Below are 20,222 nucleotides of genomic sequence, written 5' to 3' on the forward strand. Positions count from 1 at the left end.
CATGGAAGGGACTTATCAAATTTGGAACATGTGGGAAGTTAAGTATTCATTTTATTGGTTGATATATGCATATTTAACTATGTATGTGATACACTATCTTAATACTTTTAGCTACAATTATGTTTATTTGGGACAAAAGGTAGTTATTATGTTTGAAATATGCTTTGTAGTAGCAAATATATGTTCCGGACAAAAAAAGGAAGAAAACGAGGTGTTGAAAGAAGGAGTGAATGAGCTAAAGAAAAATAAGAGACAATGAAGGCTTGAAGACAGAAGACCACGACGTGGCAAATGGAAGATTCTCGACTGATGAGCTGACTTGGAGAATATAGGACATCCACAAAGACCAGAAGATGGAGACGGTTAACCACGTCGTGGTGATCAGATTATATATATATATATATATATATATATATATATATATATATATATATATATATATCCGATGATTAGGTCAACTAGAGGGACTTCTAGTTGATTTTCTGAGGAGAATTGTGACTAAAACCTTCTAGAAACCTTGGAGAAGACCAGAAATTGTTTGGAGCTCAACAGTTGGAAGAGATATAGAAGAATTTTACATAGATCTATTTGATTTTCTAAACATACTCATGTCTAGTCTTATTTGCATGGATTTTTGTGTGTTTTTCGGATATCATGTGAGGCTAGAAACCTTATACTTCCGTTTGGTGAAGATGAACCTAATCAATATGTGTTCATTTTGATTTATGAATGATATATGTTGATTTTACATGTGATTGATAATTAAAACCCTAGTATTTCTTAGTTATAGTTTTTATTGCTTAATAATTAGGTTTTATGTGATAGTTGATCATTTTAATTACATGAACTTGTAACCTAATTGTTTGTGAATATTAAATAATTATAGCTAGGATTAATCACATATTAGATAAAGTAATTAAAGCTAGTAACTTTAACTATGTTAACGAGAATAATTAATCTTAATTTGTTCTTGGTTGCTTATCTTGTTCAAAGGAAAGTAACTACTTTCATTTATTGTACCAATTGTGCTCATTATCGACTTGGTGTTTAACTTGTGCTTGATCATTGCATAGTAATTCATGAATTGGTATGTATAGATATTTGATCATAATATTTGTTTAACAAATTGGTAATCAATATATTCCATCCACTAGAAATCAATCATAGGAGAATGTGAAATCGGAAATGAACAGAAGTACTCTTTAATCTTGAAGTAATTCTTTTTTATGAGCTTATTTAGTTGTTAATTTGGTAGTGATTTGAATCAAGTTCTTCTGATCTCCCCAAATCAGTAACCCCCCCCCCCCCCCCCCAATTTAAGGTTTTTTTCTTTTTTAATTAGAAGTAGTTATATTAATTAATTAAATTTTGTTCCCTATGTTAGACACACGACTTACCCAAACTATTCTATAATCCGACTAGGTACACTCTCTATAGGCGCATAAATTAGTTAAGTTAGTTAAGTTGTAAATTTAAAGCTAGTAGGTACTTTTGTGCAAATCGAGATTTTGGTGTCTGATATGTCCACAATTAGTTCATATTAAGTATACATTTTTATTCATTTATTAGCTAAATTATTGCATATTGTGGAAAAAAGGTACTTAAAAGTGTTAAATTATGTTTTTCAGTCCAAAGATGAAGCTCGGAAGCGAAAGGAAGCGGGAGAAACAGTTAGAAGATCGAGAATGGAATAAAGAAGAAAAACACTAAAAATGGCACCTACTCGGCGAGTCAGATCGACTACTCGGCGAGTCCAATCGAAGAATCGAGAATATAATGACTCGGGATCCCAGAGAGTTATCGCAATACGGGGAATGTGAGAGGGACTCGACGAGTCACCACTTGACTCGACGAGTCGATTCGTATATTTAAAGATAATTCCACAGATCGATTGAAAGGAGTTTTGGGACGATTCAGAAGTACTTTGCTACGATTGAGAAGCCAGAAAAACCCTAGAAGACGACGAAGGAAGCTAGAATTCAATTCCGGAGAGTAATTAAGGCAAAATTTCATCATTCTACTTATTCTTTTGTTTTATCATTATGATTAAGCAACTTGACTTTGTTTGTTTGCTGTTATTTCCTTTAATTATGAGCTAAAACCTTTAGACTTCTGTTTGGGGATACAAAGTTGACAATATGGTTTGATTGATTGGTAGGATTAATTCCAAGTTGGTGAATTTTTGTTATTTTAGCTTGCTAAAGAACCTTGTGTGTGAATAATAATTAATTTTCTGTTAATAGGAAGATAATTGATTAGCATGAACATCTATTGATTATTGACCTCATATGCTATGTGATCACTATGCTATATGTCTAGGATTAATGAACATGAAACTAGAATTAATAAGAAAATCGAGTAAATTCATGTGCAAGCATGTAAGATGACCATCAAACAAGAAGTTAATTAAAAGAATAAATTAGTTAACTATTGCAAGTCTAACTTAACCCGAATAATTAATCTAGTGAATACAATTAAATTAGACAATTGGCCACTGTTTAAGTTAGTTTATTTGCTAAGGATTAGGGTAGTGAATACGAATCTAATGACTTGAATCGGTAACCTACGAAAGAATTAATCCATTGCACCATTACTTTGAAATCAACCATAGAGTTAACCAAGTTGAACTAAACAGAAGTTCCTTTCCAATTATTGAATCTAGTTAAATCGTTATTTTCTAGTCTTAAATTAGTAATAGTTAGTAAGTTTCTAGTCTTGTAAAACTAGAGAAAAACCCCTACTTCTTAATTAACTTAGATTAAATTAGTTTTTAGTTTAATTTGCCGTTCCCTGTGTTCGATACCCTGCTTATTTAGCTATACCACAATTGATAGGTTCACTGCCTTTTGTGTGTTATTTGATAATTAAAAGTAGGTTTAAAACTAAGTGAGTTTACACACATCAAGTTTTTGGCGCCTTTGCCAGGGAACGGTTCTAAAATTAGTATTAAATTCTAGTTTAATCGATCCTTTGTGTGGGATTTATCTTACACAAAGTTATTTACAAAGTAATTCAGTAAGTAGAATTAGTTTGAATAAAATTCTGTTTTTAGAATAACTAGAATTTTTTTTTTCAGTTTTTGCTTTGAACTCGCCGAGTGCATTCGTGCCGACTCGGCGAGTACATCGTTGTTTCAACTTTATTTTCTTATTCCGTTTTTGTTCTTTTTACGCGTTTCGTTTCTTTTGTTTCGTTTTTTTTTCAGTTGTTTCATGACCCGAGGATCTGATACACCTCTGGTACCTCCTTTGGAAGACCCGGAATCCGCACTAAGAAGAAGCAAAGGAAAAGCCGTTGGAGAAACCACACCTTCAAAGAACTTACCACTCAAAAACTTAAAATCCGTTTTCAGCAAGAAGAAGAGCAGCAAATCAGGAGCATCCAGTGCCTCGTTGACAGTTGAAGAACCAATTCAAGAAGATATCGAGTACGAGACCAAGGAAGAAGAAGAGCATACTTCCGAGCACGAAACCGATTCCGAAGAAGAGTTAGCTATCACAATGGCTAACATTGATGAAGTCCCCATGGGGGAATGGAAGAAAAGGATGCGTGATGACACCGGGCCGGGACTTGTACAACCCGCAATTCCCGCGACAACCAGTTTCGAACTAAAATGCCATATTCTCGCCCAATTCAAGGAGATTCCTTTTTACGGGAAGGATCACGAAGATGCTTACAAGCACTTAGACGAAGTGAATGATGTGGCCGATTACTTCAACGTCCCGAATGTTCCACGCGAGACCCAGCTTCTTCGCATGCTTCCTGTCACATTTAAAGGAGCTGCAAAAGATTGGTTAAAGTCACTTCCTCCCGGATCGGTCGCCACATGGGCCAAGATGAAAGAAGAGTTCATAGACCATTTCTGCCCGCCCTCCAAGATAGCCAAGCTAAAGAAAGCCATTGCCAACTTCGAACAACAACCCGGAGAATCTCTTTATGAAGCTTGGGAAAGGTACAAGAGCCTACTTAGAAATTGCCCACACCATGACCTTAATAGCCAACAAGAGGTCTCCATTTTCTATGATGGAGTCAATGTCACCACAAGGCAATTACTTGATTCTCAAGGCCCGCTCACAAAAAAGGCGCCCCCGGTAATTAAAGAATTAATTGAAGAATTCTCTAAGCATTCTAGAGAATACCACAATCCGAGAAACGAAGTGAGTCGAGGGGTAGTAAACGCGGCAAATGATAGCATGGCGGCGGTGATAGCAAAGCTTGATAGTCTAGATCGAAGAATGACAAAAATGGATCAAGCAATCCATGCTATTAGGGTAGGATGCGAAAATTGTGGAGGGCCCCATCTCACAAAGGATTGTGATTTGGATGAGAATGTAAATAAGAAAGCTGAAGTCTTTTATTCAAGTGGTGATCGGTATGATGAAAATTGGCGAAAACCTAAGAAGGATTGGCTACCATACGAGGAGTATAAGAAGGCAAAGGAGGAGAAATACAAGCAGAAGGAGAGGGGACTATACCTAAAGGAAGAACCAGTATAAAAGAAAGCCGATTTAGAAGAGTTATTCACTTGATTCATAGCCGCGTCCGAAAAAAGACACAATGATCACGATGCTGCCATACACGAGACCAGAAACATGCTTAGGAATCAGCAAGCATCAATTCTCAACATCGAGAAACAGTTGGGGCAGCTTGCGCATCAAGTGAATGATAGAAGACCGGGTCAACTTCCGAGTAACACTGAACCCAATCCAAGAATGGAGAATGTAAGTGTGATAACCTCAAGCAGTGAAGAAACAGTTACAGAAGCACTGAGAATCTCCAAGAAGAAGGCAGAAAAGGTAGAAGAATCGGACCCAGAAAAACCCGATCCGACTCGCCGAGTCACTCCAATGGACTCGACGAGTCCATGCGTAAATGAGAAAACTGTCAGCTCTTTGAAGCCTTATAGTCCTCCTCTGCCATACCCAATCAAAGCCATGCCTGCAGAAAAAGTAGAAGCATACAGAACCTTCATGACGCATGTTAAAGCCTTACAAGTCAATATGCCATTTGCGGAAACAATGCTACAAACACCTAAGTACTTCAACTTGCTTAAGGGCCTTTTTGCTGCTAGGAAGGATTTGGCTGAAATCGTGGAAATATTGATGAATGAGCTACCGGAAGAGAAGGGTGATCCGGGAAATATGGTGATTCCGTGCCAATTTGGTAATGAAGTTTTCACCCGAGCATTAGCTGATTCGGGGGCAAGCATCAATTTGATGCCTTTGTCATTCTTTAAGAAGTTGAATTTACCAGAACCAAGGCCGGTAAATATGAAGATCCACTTGGCGGACAAGAAGATAATTCATCCACAAGCCGTTTGTGAGGATCTCCTAATAAAAGTCGACGAGTTTATTTTCCCAGTAGACTTCGTGGTAGTTGATATGAAAGAAGACCTCGAAATTCCAATTATTTTGGGGAGATCATTCTTGAACACCGCGTGTGCTTTAATTGATATATGTGAGTCTACATTGACATTAAGGGTGGGTGATGAATCTATAATGTTTAAAGCTATTCCAGAAGCCAAGCAAGAAGAGGAAAAGAATGAAGAAATCTCAATTATCCAATTGGATGATGAGATATTACAAAGAGAGCTTGAACTTTTGCTAAAAGATGATCCAAGCAAGTTTTTGATACACTCTGAAGAAGAGGTTGATGTTAACAAGGACTTGGAGGAGTTAGAAAAGTTACTGGAAGGAGCCAATTCAGAAAACACCCAAGAAGTGATGAAACCCGATCAGACTCGCCGAGTCACTTTAATGGACTCGACGAGTCCAGTCGAATTTGACGAAGACTTGGCCGACTTAAATCTGTTTGTTACTAGTTCTTCACATACCTTGAATTTAGATAGTATTCATGATTCCTTAGAAGAACAAACAGCAGATAGAGGAAAGGGAAGGAAAGTTCAATACACCGATGTGGCATGTCTTGATACAATTCCGCTTGGAGATGGGTTGAGCACTAGAAAGGATGAAGAGACAAAGGAAAGGAGGGTAGAATCTAATCAACCATTCGCTACTAAACCTAAAGCACGAACCATCATGAAATGTGAAGTAATTAAATTTAAAGAGAAGGAGGTGCAAGAGAAGGTGAAGAAGAATGGGGTAAAGAAGAAAAAGAGGAAAAGGGAAGCCCAAGCAGCTGAGGATGAGGCTGTGAAAAGGAAAAGAGATGAATTGAAAAGGGCTTATAAGAAGAAGATTCACGCTTACAAGACCAAGTACAAATCACAAAAGGTTAGGTGTGCGTTCCCGATGCTCGGAGATGACGAAACGTAGATGGGAAGGTGTCTAGCTAATGACTCCTTAAAAAGAAGCGCTTGGCAGGAGGCAACCCGTTATATAGAGTTTGTTTTCTTTTACTTTTTAGTTCTTTTTAATTTTTACTTCGTTTTTAGAATTTTAATCTTCCAAATCATCAGACATGTCTGCTTGAGAGTGTGCATATGTTAAGTGTGGGGTGAAATGATTTTAAATAAATAACAAAATTTTGAAAATTTTGAATTTTTTGCAAGAGACTCGCTAAGTCTGACCATGACTCGACGAGTCCATATGGATTTCAGAAAAAGTTTGACTTCGCGACCAGACTCGCCGAGTCTGATCCTGACTCGACGAGTCGGTATTATTTACAGAAAAAAATAATTTCGAAATTACTTTTACAACTGGTAACTAGGGTTTTAACCCTAAGATTCAGTTTTTCACATACACACTCGACGGGCGCCTCATTCTAAATTTCCTCTCAAGCATTCAAGTTTTCTTCAAATTTCTCAAGTTCAATCTCAAAAGGTAACAAATTTCTTCTTGTTTTCTGTTAAGAACATGATTATAAGGCCATCTATGGTAGCAATTGCATGAAAAAACCCGTTTTTGAAAAGTAGTAAATTTCTAGGGTTTTGATTTTTCATGAATATTGTTGTTTTGACTGTGTATTCTGGCCTTAATACCTTAATAGTAAGTGCCTAGACAAAACCCTTGACGAAATTTCCAGGTTTCATGGCCTAATTTTCATCGACCCGCCGACTGACTCGTGCAGTTCGTGCGACTTGCCGAGTCGTTCCTGGACTCGACGAGTCGATTCGGGAAGCATATGCGAGATTTTTTTAATTATATTTTGTGTTTTCTGGGTTTTGGGTTTTTGTTTTGCAGAAATCATGTTCAGAAGGGGGCAAAGTTCCAGTGGAAACCAAGGGGATTTTCCATGGCTAAACTTTCCACAAATCAAGTCCGCTTCGACATTGCGGAAATGGAAAAAGAAGCTGGCTGATATCAAGAAGAAAGAGGTCTACGTGCCCAACCGGATAGATTGGGATTGGCTGCAGAATGTTCGTTATGAGGAGGAGTTAGCTCCTTATCTCTTGAAGGAGTTTCACCATGAAGGCGAAACAATGGTGTGTGACGGGTGGAGTCGGGTCTTCCGTATTCAAGAACCGGTTTATTTGGAGCTTTGTTTGGAGTTTTTCTCCACGGTACCTTTCACCGGGGGAGTGGATGCTTATCACCCGTCCAGCTTCAGTTTTTTTGTCTTGGGGGAGAGTTTCGTCAATGCTCTATGGTGGATCTTGCCTGTCGATTAGGGGTTTATGATCAGCCCTTGGTCTCAACATCCATCTTTCGGGCCTTTTTGGCACAAACCCATATGGTGTTTCCCGAGGGAGTTACGAGTACGGGCTGGTGGAATACTATTTGTAACAAAGTCTATATTCCAAAGTCGGCTCAGGAAGGGAGCATTCGATCCCCAACACACCGCCTCATACACCGCCTCATTTCATCCACCATCAATCAACGAAAGGATGATGACAAGGTTTCCAACCTTGACGTTTTTTATTTATGGAGCATCATTACACCCGGCGTTTTTTGCAACATTCCTTGGTGTCTAGCTTCATATCTCTCGGAGGGTGCGGTCAAGGATCGCAAAACTTCCCAAATTAATGGTGGGATGTTTGTCACCCGGTTGGCCAATTCATTCGGGTTGATGAACCGCGGTGCATGGAACTTCATGACGTTGATCCCTACACCTCCGTTCAATCCAAATATTTATGGTGGCCATTATGTCATCCCGAATGATGATCCGGTTGTTGGTCCCGAAGCACTGGGGAGGAGGGTTCGTTCGAGGAGAGAGCGGGATATTGAGGAGGAGCCGCCGGTGATTCCGGTTGAGAATGACGAAGTACCAATGGATTGGTACAATATGGAGATGAGGCGACTCCAGGATCAAATGGCACGGGGCTTGAATTTTAGCAACCAATCTCATATCCGACTTTTTGACCACTTTAACATTCCACACATTGATGGTGGTAACTTTCCATACATTCCAACATGGGAAGAAGTGATAAGTGCAAGAAGAAGTGGGGCTGGAGGAAGTGGAGTAGGGCTTGATGATGATGAGGAGGAGGATTGATGTTTTATGCATTTTTATTGAACAATTTTTAATTTTGTGTTTGCTTGTTTTATTTGGTTTGTTTGATGTTTTTTTAAAACTTGTTTTTGATGTTTAATTGATGTTTGATGCTTTGACAATTTTTCAGAATTGAATTAGGAGTGCTAGCTTCAAAAGTGTTTAGAGTTATAGAATCAAAGTGAGAAAGAGAGTCAAGAAAAAGGAGTGTTAGAGTTAAAAGTATTGAGTCCGGTCCTTAGAGATGTTGGCAAGGGAGTCTAGAAGTGAATAGAAAGTATAGAGAGTTTATTGGAAGCTGGATCAGATGCAGAATTCTATAATTTTCATTCAGTGACCAACTCGTCGAGTGCACTAAACTGACTCGACGAGTCGCCCTTAATTCTCAAAAATCCGAAGATTTCCCGAAGTAACTCGACGAGTCGTTTGGTTTCATGTCGAAGGGGATGCTGATTTAATGTTGATTAGAGTACCACTTAACTATTTATTCTTTCCATATTAATTCCTGAAGATCTTACACTATTTCCGCGTATATAGAGCGACCCACACGAGATTTGACGCCCAAGGCATGGATGAAATGTTACCATGTCTAAAGTTAATTGAAGTTGGAGCTAAAATGAAAGTGATCAACTTATCCACTGCTATCCCAGGGGAGTTTGTTCCAATTCCTTCTTTAGTTTCTTTTTATATTTTTATTATGCATAATATGCAATAAGGGCATTGCATCAAATAAGTGTGGGGTAGGGGGTTGGTTACATAATAGAAATTTAGAGTCTTAATTTAGGCTATTTTTTAAAAAATTTTGCATATCAAAAGTATTACTTAGGACTTATTTAGAAAATTTTGGTAAAAGTAATTAGGACTCCATGTTAGAGTTGTGTTGATAATTGCATGAAAACCCAAATGTTTAGTTGAGCCTATATACGTTCTAGTGCATTTGTGGCTTCCTTATTTCAGTGAAATCATGGGACAAAAACACAACCTTGCTCAGCCCGAGGGATGCAACATGTTTAGCAGCCTAAACCTGAAATGTATCCAGGAAGATTGTTATCGTTAGCCAATAAAGGTTGAGATTGAGCGCCCCTGCTTAAGCATGTAGGATTTTGAGTGAAAAAAGTGAGGTACATGTTAAAAAAAAAGAGAGAGAATTACAAGAGAAATTGTAAGAATTTTGGAGCAATTAAATTGAAGATCAAAAGATCAAAATTCCAAGAAATCCAAAAAGTTGAAGATACCCGAAAATCAAACAATAAAGGTGGTGAATTCAAAGAGATCAAAGCAAATATCAAAGAAGAGATGAATTCAAAAGAGCTCCATAGTGGTATCAAAAAGTTGTAATTCTAGATTATGTATGCTTGGGTTGCTCAATTAAAAACACCTTGAGGGTAAGAGGTTTTACGCGGATGGATTCGGAGGGTTGCATAAAATGAGCATAGTTCGGGGTGAGTGGGCAAGTGTTTATGAGGATTGTGAGTATTTGGAGTATGGGAGGTTTTTAGGAAAAGTTTTAGACATAAATGCATGCGTTGCGGTCTTGGCATAATGGCTGGGTTAGATTGGAGTTGTTATATACGATTCTAATATGTTTAAAATTCAGTTTTGCTTGGGGGCAAGCAAAAGACAAGTGTGGGGTATTTTGATATGTGCATAATTAGTTCATATTAAGTATACATTTTTATTCATTTATTAGCTAAATTATTGCATATTGTGGACAAAAGGTACTTAAAAGTGTTAAATTATGTTTTTCAGTCCAAAGATGAAGCTCGGAAGCGAAAGGAAGCGGGAGAAACGGTTAGAAGATCGAGAATGGAATAAAGAAGAAAAACACTAAAAATGGCACCTACTCGGCGAGTCAGATCGACTACTCGGCGAGTCCAATCGAAGAATCGAGAAGATAATGACTCGGTATCCCAGAGAGTTATCGCAATACGGGGAATGTGAGAGGGACTCGACGAGTCACCACTTGACTCGACGAGTCGATTCGTATATTTAAAGATAATTCCACAGATCGATTGAAAGGAGTTTTGGGACGATTCAGAAGTACTTTGCTACGATTGAGAAGCCAGAAAAACCCTAGAAGACGACGAAGGAAGCTAGAATTCAATTCCGGAGAGTAATTAAGGCAAAATTTCATCATTCTACTTATTCTTTTGTTTTATCATTATGATTAAGCAACTTGACTTTGTTTGTTTGCTGTTATTTCCTTTAATTATGAGCTAAAACCTTTAGACTTCTGTTTGGGGATACAAAGTTGACAATATGGTTTGATTGATTGGTAGGATTAATTCCAAGTTGGTGAATTTTTGTTATTTTAGCTTGCTAAAGAACCTTGTGTGTGAATAATAATTAATTTTCTGTTAATAGGAAGATAATTGATTAGCATGAACATCTATTGATTATTGACCTCATATGCTATGTGATCACTATGCTATATGTCTAGGATTAATGAACATGAAACTAGAATTAATAAGAAAATTGAGTAAATTCATGTGCAAGCTTGTAAGATGACCATCAAACAAGAAGCTAATTAAAAGAATAAATTAGTTAACTATTGCAAGTCTAACTTAACCCGAATAATTAATCTAGTGAATACAATTAAATTAGACAATTGGCCACTGTTTAAGTTAGTTTAATTGCTAAGGATTAGGGTAGTGAATATGAATCTAATCACTTGAATCGGTAACCAACGAAAGAATTAATCCATTGCACCATTACTTTGAAATCAACCATAGAGTTAACCAAGTTGAACTAAACAGAAGTTCCTTTCCAATTATTGAATCTAGTTAAATCGTTATTTTCTAGTCTTAAATTAGTAATAGTTAGTAAGTTTCTAGTCTTGTAAAACTAGAGAAAAACCCCTACTTCTTAATTAACTTAGATTAAATTAGTTTTTAGTTTAATTTGCCGTTCCCTGTGTTCGATACCCTGCTTATTTAGCTATACCACAATTGATAGGTTCACTGCCTTTTGTGTGTTATTTGATAATTAAAAGTAGGTTTAAAACTAAGTGAGTTTACACACATCAGTGTCGTTGGTGGGGAACGACTTACTTGATTTTTAGTTTAATTTCGTTCAGTTATTCGATCGTTTTTGTGGGGTAAAAACCACAGAAAGTTATTTTTCTGCATTTATTTTTCTATCTAAGCAACAACTATGTTGTGGTCATCTTGACCACGTCGCGATTATGTCTTGGTCAAACTTTAGTTTACTTATTTTTGTTCATTTTACGCATTTTATTTTGTTTTGTTTAAGTGACTTATGATCATAGGATCTAAAACTCCAATAGTCCCACCACTTCAAGATCCAGAATCAGGTTTTCATAAGAAGAAAGACAAGAAGGTCAATGAGTCAACTAGCAGTTTTCAATCGGATAAAGGTTTTGAAAGTTTTGACAGGACACCTGACAAGAAGGGGATTGGTTACGAGGTGGGAAACAATATCGATACAGACGATGACATAAAAATAGAGGTTGAGGAGATGGCTAACATCACGAGAATGATTATAGGAGATTACAAGGAGCGGATATGTAAGGTTAACGGACTTGGGCTTGTACCACTATAGATTCTAGCTGAAAGAAGCTTTGAGCTCAAAGGGAACATTCTATAAATGCTCAAGGACATACCTTTTCTGGGAAAGAATACGAATACGATTCAAACACATCAAGGAAAGAAGTTATGAAAACTACTTTAATGTTCCAAATGCACCACGAGACTCAATGCCACTTAGGATGCTTTCGGTCACATTTACTGACAAAGCCAAAGTTTGATTAAAATCACTCGTACCTAGATCTATTACTACTTGGGCCAATCTGCGTGATGCATTCATTGAGAAATTCAGCTAGTCTTCAAAGATCTCAAAGCTAAAGAATAAGATTGCTAATTTTTAACAAGTCGAAGAATCCTTATATGAAGCATGGGTGAGATACAAAATGTTTCTTAGGAGTTGTCCTCACATGATCTTGTAGTGACATAAAGAACATGGTTTGGCATGCAGAATTAAAGATTGTACAATGAACATGGTGATTTCGGTGTTAAAGAGATGTATTGATTATGTATGGTGTTACAAAAAGGGACATAGATCTACATCTACATAAATAACACACACTTACACACTCACTTTTACACCTCTCAAGCACACCTCTACAAGTGGACTAAACCTACCTTATATAGAGGTGTTTACATGTCTCTCTCTCACTCTCACTAACTCATTAGTCAAAAGGCTAATGCACCACATGTAAGTGGGTTTTACAAAAGTCAACACATTACAAAGTCAAACATGAATAACTTTGCACCACAATAAATCCCATGAATGCCTTGAGGCTAAGTGCATCAGCCACCACATTGGTCTTCCCAAGTTGGTAGAGGATCTAACAATCGTAATCATTCACCACATCTAACCAACATCTCTGCCTCATGTTTAGATTTGGCGGGTCCATCATGTACCTCAAGCTCTTGTGATCCGTGTAAATGGTAAAACGGACCCCATAGAAGTAATGTTGTCAAATCTTGAGGGCAAAAACAACCACCCTCAACTCCAGGTTGTGCGTTGGGTAGTTCGCCTCGTGAGGCTTCAGCTACCTCAATGTGACATCCCCAAAATCTCGGCCAGAAAAGACCGATTTTCATTTATGCTTTTAAATATTTTCAGAGTAAATCCTTTTGATTTGAAAGAGTTGCGGAATTTGTTCCCAAAAACAAAACATGATAAAACAATGTTTACCGAAGCATTTCATAAAAGAAATGTATTTTCATTATAATCAAAACTCGGGGTGTCATGTTCCGATACAGACCAATAAGCATAAACGAATACATTACAAGTCTTTTAACAAATATAAACATATGCAGACTTGTAAACAAAACAACTTGATGGTTCATCCATCTCATGCCCTTCCGCCACTTCCTGTAATACAATTTAAAACTGAGTGGGTCAGGCTTGGGAGCCTAGTGAGCATATAGGGTTTTCAACCCACAATAAATATCATATTTAATTTTCACCAACCAACAATAACCCAATTACCCATTCCCGTTATTCTCACTTTAATGTCCCTAAAACAACTAACATAAGGGACCTAGTCTAAGAATATTTAATCGGGGCAACAACACATGCTTCGGGGGTACCTCAGCAATATAAGTCAAATAAGGCAACCATGAGGGGGATGGAGTGCAGCGAATGAACACCCAAGTTCATTAACACCTACAGGTGGCGAACCTGCTAATGTTTCCACAAGACTATCTAGAAAAGTATGTGGTCATCATCTAAACTCCGCTAGATGACTAGATCAACCAACAACGAGGCCTCTCATCTGTTTATTACCACCAAGTACCTACCCATGTTCTACCCAACATATTAGTAGATAAAAATATACATTTGTATACATAGTTTAAAAACCTGTATAGCATGCTTTAATCAACACATATTTCACATAACAGATGAGGCGCACACACACACAACACATATCTCATAGAGAATAAATCATATCTATGAGTTAGAAGAAAGTGAATACACATTCACACATATAAACACAAAATTAGACACATAATACGTATTCCGTATAAAATACTTCATAATTATGCGTTTAGAAGAAAGTAACTACACACTCACTTGATCAGAAGACGATCGGACAGCACTACGACTTGCAGAAGTAGTAATCCTCAGCAGATCTGGAAGATTTCTTCAAAAATCAAACTTCTCGCGGGCAGAGCTTCGGCTCGGGAACCGCACTTCTCGGGATCTTCGGGATCTCGGGACTTTCCTCGGGGCTAGAGTATGATACCGGGGCTTCGGGATATTTCTGGCACGCAAAACGATGCAAAACGGGAGAGAGAAGAGAGAAAGTGAGCAAAAGACTCGGCTGCCTTTGGATCCTATTTATAGGAGGCTGGAGCCTCAGAGTACGTGGGGCGTACAGGGCTCCGAAGTCGTCATGGCATGCGTCATCCGAAGTTTCGACACTCTCCGGAGTACGAGGGGCGTACTCGCTTACGCGGGGCGTACCTCAGATCAGACTGCTGACTCACCTTCGGATAATGCCGGAATTTCCAATTAAAAATAAATACAAATTATTTAATAAACTTCAGAAATTCATATATTCTTCATACGAACTCCATTTTCGACGTTCTTTATATCCACGGAAAGGTGAGACTACGCTCTACAACTTTCGTTTAGACTTCGTCGGCTAATTTTGAGTTTATTTTTATTATTTATTTTTAATAGGCCGCGACAGAAAAACTTCGTTATAAATTCATAACTTCTTCGTTTGACGTCCGTTCTCGCCTAACTTTTTATCGCTTTGATACCAACAATGAGATCTTTGATTCTCATTTGGATTGCTTCGGCTAAAAACCCTTTGATCTCAAATCGAGTAAAACAGGCTGCATACCGCTAAGCCGAAACTTCGATAAATCATAACCTCCTCATACGAAGTCAGATTTGGGCGTTCTATATATATTCGGAAACCTCGTTTCAACTACTACAACATTAATCAAAGTTATTAAGTTCATTTTACACTTAAATTTTGACGCTTATTTTTATTCTTAATTAATCAAACCACATAATTAAGCAATTAAGCACAAAACACACAATACTTAAATAATAAAATCTTATTATTTCAAAACGGCTTACAAAGGTTAACCTAGACTATTACATTGCTAAAAGTGGCAAGCCCGGAAACACAGGCGTTACACTCAAGGCGTAAGCAATGACGCCCCCCCCCCCTCTACATCAGTACTGCACCTAAACCCAAGATAGATACGTCACAATGCAATACAAAATCCTTAACCCTCTCTGGCAGAGTCAGTATCGGTGCCTCACACAACATCTGCCTCAAAGTCTCAAAAGCCGCCTGGTGCTCAAGCCCCCAACAGAAAGTCACCGACTTCTTGGTCAGTCGGGTCAGTGGAACAACAATCTTGGAGAAATACTGGATGAATCTCCGATAATACCCCGCCAAACCAAGAAAACTTCAAATCTCGGATGAAGACCTCGGAACCTCCCATCTCATCATCGCCTCTACCTAGGTCGGATCAACAAGTATACCGTTCTGGATGACGAGGTTCCCAAGAAACTGCACCTCGTGCAACCAAAACTCACACTTGGAGAACTTTGTGAAATGTCTATCCCACCTCGGTATCTCATGTACCTCCCTTAGGTGATCCTCGTGCTGATCTTGAGTCTTAAAATACACCAAGATGTCCTCGATAAAAACTATCACATACTGATCCAACATCGGTCTGTACATGCGGTTCATGAGATCCATGAACATGACAGAAGCATCGGTGAGCCCAAACGGCATCACCACGAACTCATAGTGACGATAGCAATTCAAAAAGGGTATCTACTGCACATCGTCATCCCTGACTTGGTGAAAACATGATCATAGATCAATCTTGGAGAACCAAGATGCACCCTAAAGCTGGTCAAATAAGTCATCAATCCTCGAGAGGGGGTAACGGTTATTCACCATTACCTTATTCATCTCCTAGTAATCTATACACATCCGATATGACCCGTCCTTCTTCTTCACAAACAGGGTCGGGGCTCCCCATGGCGAACTGTTGGGCCTGATAAATCCCTTGTCTAACAGCTCCTGCAGCTATGTAGACAACTCCTACATATCAAGAGGAGCCAACCGATATGGTGCCTTGGCTATCGGAGCCGCACCAAGAACTAGGTCAATCCTGAACTAAATTTGGCTCTCCGGTGGTGTCCCAGGCAAATCCTCAGAGAAAACGTCTAGATACTCCCACACAAATGGCATATCATCCACGACTGCCTTACCCTTCTCGTGGGTATCCATAATATAGGCGAAAAACCTGCACATCCCTGATGATCGTAATGTCTGGCTCTCACTATAGAACACATTACCGGTCCACGCTGTGATGTCTCACCCTGAATCTCCAGCTCTTCCCTGCTTGGGGTCCTGACCCAAACCAACTACTACTCACAGTCGATCATCACCACTTTAGGGCTCAACCAATCCATTCCTAGGATAACCTTGTTCCCATGCAAAGGAATGGGAACCAAATCCATCAGATAACGCTTGTCATACATCTTTAAGACACAATCTCTATAAACCTTTGATGCCCGAATGAATCGATTGTGCACAATCTAGACATCCAAAGGACAATCCAACATACTTGTAGACTCGTCAAACCTCTTGTTGAGTGTAAGATACACAAATGATTGGGTAGCCTATGAGTCAAATAATACCATCACAGGAATACCGTTCACATGGAACGATCCTAAAACAAAATACATGGAATATAAGTAACAAAATTGACATTAAAGAAAAATTAGGGAGAAGAAACATACCCGTCACCACATCTGGTGCAACATGCGCCTCCTCGGTGGTCAGCTTGAAGGCTCGTCTCCTCACCACTGGAACATCTGACTTGCCCTGGTGGCCATCTGTGATCCGCAGGGTCGCTGGAGCTGGCGCCACCACTAGCTCTCCTGATACCGCCTTTTTTTCTGGCCTCGCCGATTCTAATGAAAACATAGCATGCCTGATGTCTGAATGGTGGGGGTAGGGGCAGTACAATCCCTGCTAAATTGCCTAGTCTTTCCGCAATTATATGTTGGGTCTAAATTATGGTTTATACTTTGTTTTTCTAGGCAATTGCAATTTTCCGTCTAGGACCGAAAAGTGTTTACGACGCAATCGGTGTTTACGGCCGTGAACCTCTTTACGACCTATGTTCCCCAGGTATATATATATATATATATATATATATATATATATATGTGTGTGTGTGTGTGTTAGGTGGGTGAGGAGTGATTGATGAACATAAGAGAGTTTATGGCCAAGAGAGAGAGAAAGGAGCATAAGTTTGTGAATCTTGTGTAAGGAACTTCATTCTAATAAAATCATAGAAGATTCATCTTATTCTTCTTCCTCTTCTTCTCTTCTATTTTGATCTGGCATCATCCGTTTGATTGGGATTCCGTACCATCAAACGGATCTGATTGATACACAAGCAGACTTGGGACTTACAAGTGGTATCAGAGCTTGGATTGTATCAATTATTTTTGTCAGATCTAGAGCGTATTTGATCTTATTTTTGAAGGATTTATATGTTTTTGGATAGATATTGGCAAAATAAGGGGGGTTTGTTCTTTGCATTTTTGATAAAAACGAGTTTTTGATCGAGTTTTGGAGCAAAAAGGGTGAAAAAAAACGTTGTTTTTTTCGTAACTGTTGAAGGGTTTACGACCCTTGAAGGGTTCTCGGCCTTTGAAGGGTTTACGGCCGTAAACCCATTTACGGCTAGGGCGTTTATGGCCAGCATTGGTGTGAAGCAGCGTCCACTTAAAAAAAGGAGGAAACGATTTTGGGGTTGCCAGGGATCGAACCTTGGTCCCTTGCTTCATCATTCAAACACCTTACCAGTTGGACTAGCAAGTGCCTTGTTCCAATCCTTCCGAATTTATTTCGAAAGGGATATATTTCGAACCCAATTTTGCAATTTTGACACTTACAGCCCAAAAATCAATTTCTTTTTATTTTTAAATTTCATTTTCAACCCAAAATTTTAGTTTTTAATTTTTGACTTTTATTTTTGACTTTTGGCCTAAAATATTGACTTTGACTTTAAAGTTTGACCTTTGACTTTAAACTTTGACTTTCTCGTTTAACTTTTAAAATTTCAAATTTAGCTTTTTGGTTTGACTTTTAAGTTTGACCTTTTATATTTGATTTTTAAGGTTTCCTTTTGAGATTGTTAGTCAAAGGGCATTTTTGATAAAAATGAGTTTTGCATCCCTCCCAGTCAATGAAGTTTCATGTATTCCATCTTGTGAAACTACGATTAAGTTTCTTCATGAACAAATAGATTTACTAAAAGGAGAAAACGAGGACCTTAAATGGGAGGGGTACCAACTTAGGAAAGGCCATAAACCATTAAAAGAACAACTAGAGGCCAAAATCGAGGACTTCCAAAAACTTCAAGAAGAATATAGTAACAAATGCATGAATTATAAATATGTTAAGAAAGACCTTGTCACTGTGACTACCAAACTTGATGCATTAAAAGCCAAATATAAAGATGATGAATTCAACTTTAAGAAATTTGATGTGTCAAGTGAGGTAGTTGTCTCCATGATAGGAAAAAAATTAAAATTAAAAGATAATCAAACTAAGGAGTTAAGGTATCATAGTGTACCACCTCCGTTCAATGACAACTATAACCCATCCCTTGAGACCAACGAGGAAGAGACACATGCTCAGTATGGCCAACCCCCTGCACCAGCTTCAATTAAGACTGAACAATCAGGGCCAGCTAAGGGTGTTGAGATGAAAGCTACTAATGCTTCTACTTCTTGTGTAGGTAAAGTAGTAGAGGATGAGAACAAGGAGAGCACTATTGAACAAACAAATGTCTCCTTGAACTCTGAATATGTTACTTTTGATCAACCTGTTGTTGGTAAATACAAACCACCAATTCAAGCTAAACAGAGTGTCTGTTGCAAGTGTGCTTGTGGGAACAACCAAAAAAAAGGCAAGGGTATGCCACCAAGGGCAGGAAGAAACAACTTCTCAGTGAAGAAAAAGACATGTTTTTACTATGGAACACCTGGACACATTGCCCGAAACTGTCCAAATCGTGCATACGCTCCTTACTATACACAAGGGTGGTAGAACGCGCCAAGAGGGAGATTTTCCAAAAGAAACCCCTCAAGGTCACGTTCAGACAATGGCGACTGGAATGCCACAAAGGGAAAGAGTTCAACTCCCAAGGCCAAGAAATCAACTCCAAGCAACAAGAAGGGAATGTCGGCCCAGAAGTCAAGTTCAAGAGATGCTCCTGTGAAGCCAAGACCGGTTAGGTCAAAGTCATCTCGGCAGCCGACTACAAGTTTAAAATAAAGTGCCGAGGCGCCCATCAGATCGAACAAGAAATGGGTTAAACCCGACTACAGATGGTACCAAAGTTTCAATCTTCCAAATCACCTAATGACTAGAATATTTCTTCATCTTCTGTTTTTGATAAACAATATATGTCATGGGAGAGATTACCGTGCAAAGATGAAAAAGGTCAACCCAGTTTCAAAATGGATTGGGTTCCAAAGACCAACTGATCCCGTTCTATGTCAGAGCAGCTATGGAGGCATATCATCAGACTTCGGTTTGTTGGTAGTGGTTGTTCCAAGCACATGATAGGGGACATATCTCAACTGTACAACACTCAAAACTTTAAGTGAGAATATGTGTCCTTTGCGGGAAAGGAAGAAAGGAAGGGATCACACATGGGGTTAGTGCTTAATGACATGAAGAATTTTCGGATCTGTTCTGAGATTATGCATGCTGTTCTCAGACCTTCTGGATGCAAATTCAATCGGTGAATTACGATTTGAGTTCTCTTCTCTATACTCCTGAGTTTATCTTAAACTAATTCGTTTTGAAGACAATCTTTTATTTTCTTATAGTTTTTCGTTAGTAGGTATTGTTTGGGAATTGATATCAAGAAAGTGATAACAGGCAGTCTAAACATGTGTAAGGGACTAAATTTGAATTATCTAGACTCTGTGCTCAATATGCTGGTAGGCATGAAGGATTTGACACTGTGGATTTAGATAGGATTGTTTGGACTAACCATACGACGCTTGGGTAGATCGAGCAACGAGATAAACACGGGAACCCACGGGATACACTAAATTAATATACATTTAGAATTGCGGCTTAACTTTTCCTTGATGTACGAACTTACGTCCTTAATTCTGGTTCTGATAAGGCGACTGGGGGGTTCTGATAAAGTAGGTCTGTAGGAAATTATTTTCTTGCTTTCTATCTGTTAGTCATATTTTGCTTCCTCTCTGTGATTGGAAGAGATCCG

General features: G+C 38.5%; 2 non-coding genes across 2 annotated transcripts; both read right to left on the minus strand.

Moving 5' to 3' along the window:
- Positions 1 to 3,884: 3,884 nt before the first annotated feature.
- LOC111901252 (small nucleolar RNA R71) lies at positions 3,885 to 3,991 on the minus strand. The gene has a single exon (XR_002853459.2). It is a non-coding gene; the product is annotated as a small nucleolar RNA R71 (small nucleolar RNA).
- Positions 3,992 to 12,247: 8,256 nt separating this feature from the next.
- LOC111901249 (small nucleolar RNA R71) lies at positions 12,248 to 12,350 on the minus strand. Its single transcript, XR_002853456.1, has one exon. It is a non-coding gene; the product is annotated as a small nucleolar RNA R71 (small nucleolar RNA).
- Positions 12,351 to 20,222: the final 7,872 nt, after the last annotated feature.

This window comes from Lactuca sativa, chromosome 6, assembly GCF_002870075.4.
Source record: "Lactuca sativa cultivar Salinas chromosome 6, Lsat_Salinas_v11, whole genome shotgun sequence".
Lineage (NCBI taxonomy): Eukaryota > Viridiplantae > Streptophyta > Magnoliopsida > Asterales > Asteraceae > Lactuca > Lactuca sativa.